Below are 6000 nucleotides of genomic sequence, written 5' to 3' on the forward strand. Positions count from 1 at the left end.
TTTGCATGGAGCTTTTGAGTTGGCAATGTTTAGACAAGCCACTTTGTTTCTGAGAAGCTTTTGAATTGTTTTTGCCCTGATATTTTACCCCCAACTCTCTGCCACCAAAATCAAATAAAATTACATCATTCACCCTCAGGCTGAAGGCACTTATAGATTAATCAGATTTGAATGTGATCCAGCTTCAAACTGCAATATGTGTCGTAGACAATGCCCTAATAGTAACACCCTTCCTATTTTTGCTTTTTGTGTTAGGTGTAAACAGTTCCATCGGGTGGTAGAGTTTATGAAACAAAAAATCCAACAAAGTATGAGCGTCTTAGTGTGTATAAATCATAGGTACCTAAAAAGGGATAAAAGTAATAATTAAGCTTCTTAGGAAGAGCACTGCTTTGTCCAATGGACACATATTTAACTATCATACAAAGCAAATTAAACACAAACCACTCCTGCTTTAGTCTTATTTTTTTTTATATAAAAATTATAATTAAATGTGTTGGGACCTAAGGGGAGGTAGACAGAACTAAGGGGGAAAATAAGCCTGAATGAGCAAAGAAATTGATTAGAAAGTGAAACTTGGTATTTCTAGGTCAAAATTCTCCCCTCTGATCTACACTTGAGGCTCTTTATTACACATTCTCCATTTACTCCCTTGATACCAACAGAGATCTCCATAGCTGATAAGAAATCTTTAATGTAGAATTGATAGGAGAATATGGCTCATAGAAATTAGAGCTGGAAAAGACCTTTCAATACATATGCAGTTCAGCATTATTACTCAATTATTTTTCAATTTTAAATGAACCAAAAAATGATTTTTCCACTGCTTTCCTTTTGGAGCCTGGTCCATAACCTGAAAAGATCTCCCTGTTAGGAAATTGTTCCTAATTTGTAGATTACATTTTTCCTATGTCTTATTTCATGTAATGATTCGTTTATATCACTTGAACTGCCAACACAATTTCTCTCCCTCTTGAAGTTTCTACCCTTCAGATTCTTGTGGGTAGTTAACATTGTGACGGGTTCCCCCCGCGGTGCCTCCTGGGATTGGGATACCACTGAGCCCCCCAACCCAACAGCCTGGGCTCCCTCTCACACTGTATTGCTCTGACGAGCTGCAAAGCCCTCTAGCCTGCACTTTCACCGGCATACATATACGTAGGGCCACACCTAGCTGCAGTTACATGCAGGCTGTCTGTCCAGCTTCTGCAATGAACCAACAATGGAAAGGCTACAGCTAAGGCAACTCCCCAGGCACGCAGCCCCTCTGGAGAATAAGCCCAAAATTATACTGTCTTGCTCTACACAGGGAACTGTACAGTGTAAGCTCAGAAAGTTCGCCCCCCCACCCAAGTGAAGAGGAATATGTAACAGCCTTTGCCCTTGAGCTAAGATTCCCATACACTTCACACCAACTTACTGGTTTAGATAAAGCAAAAACAAGTTTATTAACTACAAAAGATAGATGTTAAGTGATTATAAGAGATAGCAAACAGATCGAAGCAGATTACCTAGCAAATAAACAAAAAACACAAACTAAGCTTAATATACTAAATTGATTGGATATGAATTAGCAAATTCTCACTCTAAAAGATGATACAAGCAGGCTGCAGATTCTTAAGGGGAAAGCTGCACTTGTTTTACAGCTTGAAATCCCCAGGTGTTTCATTCGCAGGCTAGAAATCCCTTTATCCTGGGTCCAGCACTTCCCCCAGTTCAGTCTTTGTTCCTCAGGTGTTTCCAGGAGTCGTCTTGTGTGGGGAGTGAAGAACACCAGATGATGTCATTCCCTACCTTATATCGCTTTTGCATATGGTGGGAACCTTTTGTTTCAAAGCTTGGTTCCCAAACCAGTCTGTGGAAAAATACTCCAAGGAGTCCAGCATCATGTGATCTGAGCACATGTCCTTGTAGGGTCATAGCAGCCATTACTCACAGGCTGTTTGGAGTGTTCTCAGGAAGGCTCATCACCAGGTGGTAAATAAGCTTCTCCTAAGGCCAATTGTTTTTTCCTCATGGTCCACTGCCCTGAATAGGCCCTTCCCAACCCACTGTCTAGACTGAAAGCATCTTGTCTAGTGGGTGTTACCCAGGTGTAACTACATTTGAAATATAGATATATAGTCAATATTCATAACTTCAGATACAAAAATGATACATGAATACAAATAGGATACTCATGTGCAGCAAATCATAACTTTTCTAATGACACCTCAAATGACGTATCTTGCATAAAATACATCATAATTCAGTCATAATCATATCATAATATCACTATGAAGAATGTGTGGTGCAGTGTCACAAACATTTTCTCCCAAACTTTAGTAATCATTTAGACAACTATATATATTTAATTTCTTATAGTTTTTCATTATGTGTTGCTTTCCTTAATAATTTTCGTTACTCTCTGACCTCTTTCTAAATGTGCTGACTCCCTGACATTTAATGCATGTCTGGTCTTCCTCCCGAATATTTTATGCACTTTTTGGTCTTTGGGACATAGCATCTCTTAATGCAGATATCATACAGACAATGCTGAACTGTATAGAACTACTTATAAGCAAAGTACAGAGGTGGTGAAAGTTAGTTGTCGGCAGGGCCGGCTCCAGGCACCAGCCCACCAAGCATGTGCTTGGGGCGGCGCCTGGAAGGGGGCGGCATGGCGGGGCGCTCCGGCCCGAGAGCGGGGCTGCGACTGGGCTCGCCGCCCTCCCCCCGGCGCTCCGGCTGGTCGGGGAGAGCGGAGAGCCACGGTGGGCTCACCGCCCTCCCCCCGGCGCTCTGGCCGCCGAGGAGAGCGGAGAGCCCCGGCCGGGCTCGCCGCCCTTCTCCCGGCGCTCTGGCCGCTGGGGAGAGCAGAGCCGTGGCGGGCTCGCTGCCCTCCCCCCAGCGCTCCGGCCGGTCGGGGATTGCAGGCCCGCAGCCGGGCTCGGCGCCCTCCCCTGCCGCACTGGGGGTGGGGGGGAGGCAGCAGCGGGTGACTTTTTTGCCTACGGCAGCAAAAAAGCCAGAGCCGGCCCTGGTTGTCGGATGTATGCTGATAAGAAAATCACGGTAAGTAACAAAATAGGGCAACGTGCACCAACTTGCCATTATTTTAGCCTGCAAACTGGGTATAGTTTGTACACTGAGGAGGAGGAGGAGGAAGAAAGGGAGTTGTAGCAGGAAAAAGGGCTGGAGCTGACCAGGAAGAGGCCATACAAGCAGTAAATTCCACTGCAAAAATTCTGTGGCGGAGAAAGCAGCTAAAAACTTATTAACATTAATGTAATATGAAGCAGTCCTCCTACTTTAATATACACCTGAGTGGACTTTCCCAACACTCTTGGGTTTCATGCTTCCCCTGGAGTAAGCAGGTGCAATTCCGAATCAAAGGTAATAGGAAAGTGTCACCCTCTTATACTAAGATTAACCTTAGTCCCTGGTTGAATGGTGCTGCGTACACTTCCCTGGAATATTCCTTTGACACTCTGATTTTTTTGGCCAGAAACATCCTCTCTTTCTTCTGCATCCCTCTTTCATCCCCTCTGTGTGCAAATACTCAATTTCTTATGTGTGTCCAAAACTGATGGGATGAGCAGATTCTTGCAAAATATCAAAATGGAATAAATTACACAACATTCCCATTACACCCAGATTTTTGACCCCACACAGAACCTCTGAATTTTCCCCAAACTTTGTTGAATTAGGACATTTTATCCATGTTGGAAACTAAAGGCACCATTTGAACCTTTTTAGAGTCTGTGCTCTTGCTTGGGAGACAGGGGACTGAGGCATGCATGTAGACTCATTGACTTTTAGGCCAGAAGGGACCATCGTGATCATCCAGTCTGAGCTCTTGTACATTTCAGGCCACAGAAGCTCACCCACACACTCTTGTAATAGACCCCTAATCTCTGGCTGAGTTACTGAAGTCCTTAAATCATGATTTAAAGACTTCAAGTGACAGAGAATCCACCATTTACACCAGTTCAAACCAGCAAGTGACCCATGCTGTAGAGGAGAGCAAAAAACACCCATGGGCGTTGCCAATCTGACCTGGATGAAAATTCCTGGTGATCAGTTAGACCTTGAGCATGTGGGCAAGACCTTCCAGCCAGACACCCAAGAAAGAATTCATTATAGTAACTCAGAGCCCTTTCCATCTATTGCCCCATCTCTGGCTGTTGGACATACTTGCTACTAGCAATCACAGATGGGCCACAAGCCATGGTAGGCAATCTCATCATACCATCCCCTCCATAAACTTACCTAGCTGAGTCTTGAAACCAGGTAGGTGTTTTGCCCCTTTGAAGGCTGTTCATGGTGAAACCTTCACCTACTTTCAAGCCTAAGCTTGTTGATGGACAGTTTATATCCTTTTTTCTTTTGCCCACATGGACCTTTAACTTAAATAACTCCTCTCCCGCTGTTGTTTATCCCTCTGCTGTATTTACAGAAAGCAACCATATTTCCCCTTAGCCTTCAGTTGGTTAGGCTAAACAAGCCAAGTTCCTTAACTCTCCTCTGTTAAGGTGGGTTCTCCGTTCTTCTGATCATTCTAGTATCCCTTCTCTGCACCCGTTTCAGTTTGAATTCATTTTTCTTAAACATGGGAGACAAAAATTGCATACCGTATTCCAGATAAGGTCTCACCAATGCCTTTTATAATGGCAATAACACTTCCCTATCTCTACTAGAAATACCTCACCTGATGCATCCTAGGACTGTATTAGCCTTTTTCATGGCCACATCACATTGGTGGCTCATAGTCATCCTGTGATCAACCAGTACACCCAGGTTTTTCTCCGCCTCTCCCTTTCAACTGATAAATCCCCAGTTTATAGTAAAAATTCTCGTTGTTAGTCCCTAGGTGCATGACCTTGCACTTTGCAGTATTTAATTTCATCCCATTTCTATTAGTCCAGTTTTCAAGGTCATCCAGAACTTCTTGTGTGATACAGAAAATGTGCCTTAGCGACCACTTCTGAAGAGAGACCACCTATCACAAGTAACTACCTGCAGAGGCCACAGAATGTTTTTCCCCTATAATTTAACTGTGAAGAGTGACCATCTGTCATCTGCGACCAACAACCATATTTTCTTACTCCATCCATAAAAACAAACCTATAGGACACATGATCTTCCTTACTTCTGTGCTGCTGCTTGGGGGTACCTGGCCAGCAGCCACTGCTGTCTGGTTGCCCAGCTCTGAAGGCAGCAAACCTTTGAAGAGAGACCACCGCTTACAAGCGACCACTTTTGCTAACTTCCATGAGTGGTTGCTCTTGGCAGGTTTTACTGTATTCGGGTCCTCCTCAGTGTTGGCAATACCTCCCAACTTTGTGTCACCCTCAGTTTTATCAGCACATTCCTGCTTTTTGTGCCAAGGTCATTAATGAAAAAGTTAAATAAGATTGGTCCCAAGACTGATCTATGTGGAACTCCACTAGTAACCTCCCTCCAGTCTGACAGTTCACCTTTCAGCATTACCTGCTGTAGGCTCCTGTTAACCAGTTCCTTACCCACCTTTCAACTCTTGTATTAATCTCCATCTTCTCTAATTTAACTAATAATTTCCCATTTGGAACCATATCAGATGTTTTACTGATATCCAGGTAGATTAGATTTATTGCATTTCCTTTGTCTAGAAAACCAGTTATCTTTTCAAAGAAAGAGATCAGGTTGGTCTGGCACAATGTACATTTTGTAAAACCATATTGTACTTTATCCCAATTACCATTTATCTCTATATCTAGGGTTACAATACTTAACAAATAAAAAAAGAGGACCCTCCATGGGGTCCTGGCCCTGCCCATTTCCCACCCCCAACCCCGCCCTCTCCTCCCTCCCGCTCCCAGCCACGCGGAAAGGGCTGCCCAAGCGCTACCGGCTTCACGGTTTGCCGGGCAGCCCCCAGACCCTGCACCCCCAGCCAGCGCTTCCCCAGCGCAGCTGGAGCCCGGGAGGGGAAGCACCCAGCCTGGGGCGCAGGGTCTGGAGGCTGCCCGGCAAACCGTG

General features: G+C 44.5%; 1 protein-coding gene across 1 annotated transcript in view; it reads left to right on the top strand.

Annotated features, from left to right (window-relative positions):
* Positions 1-6000, top strand: part of SH3KBP1 (SH3 domain containing kinase binding protein 1) — a gene marked incomplete in the record, with an annotated part of 339832 nt that overhangs the window by 236355 nt on the left and 97477 nt on the right.

Source organism: Trachemys scripta, chromosome 1, assembly GCF_013100865.1.
Source record: "Trachemys scripta elegans isolate TJP31775 chromosome 1, CAS_Tse_1.0, whole genome shotgun sequence".
NCBI classification, from domain to species: domain Eukaryota; kingdom Metazoa; phylum Chordata; order Testudines; family Emydidae; genus Trachemys; species Trachemys scripta.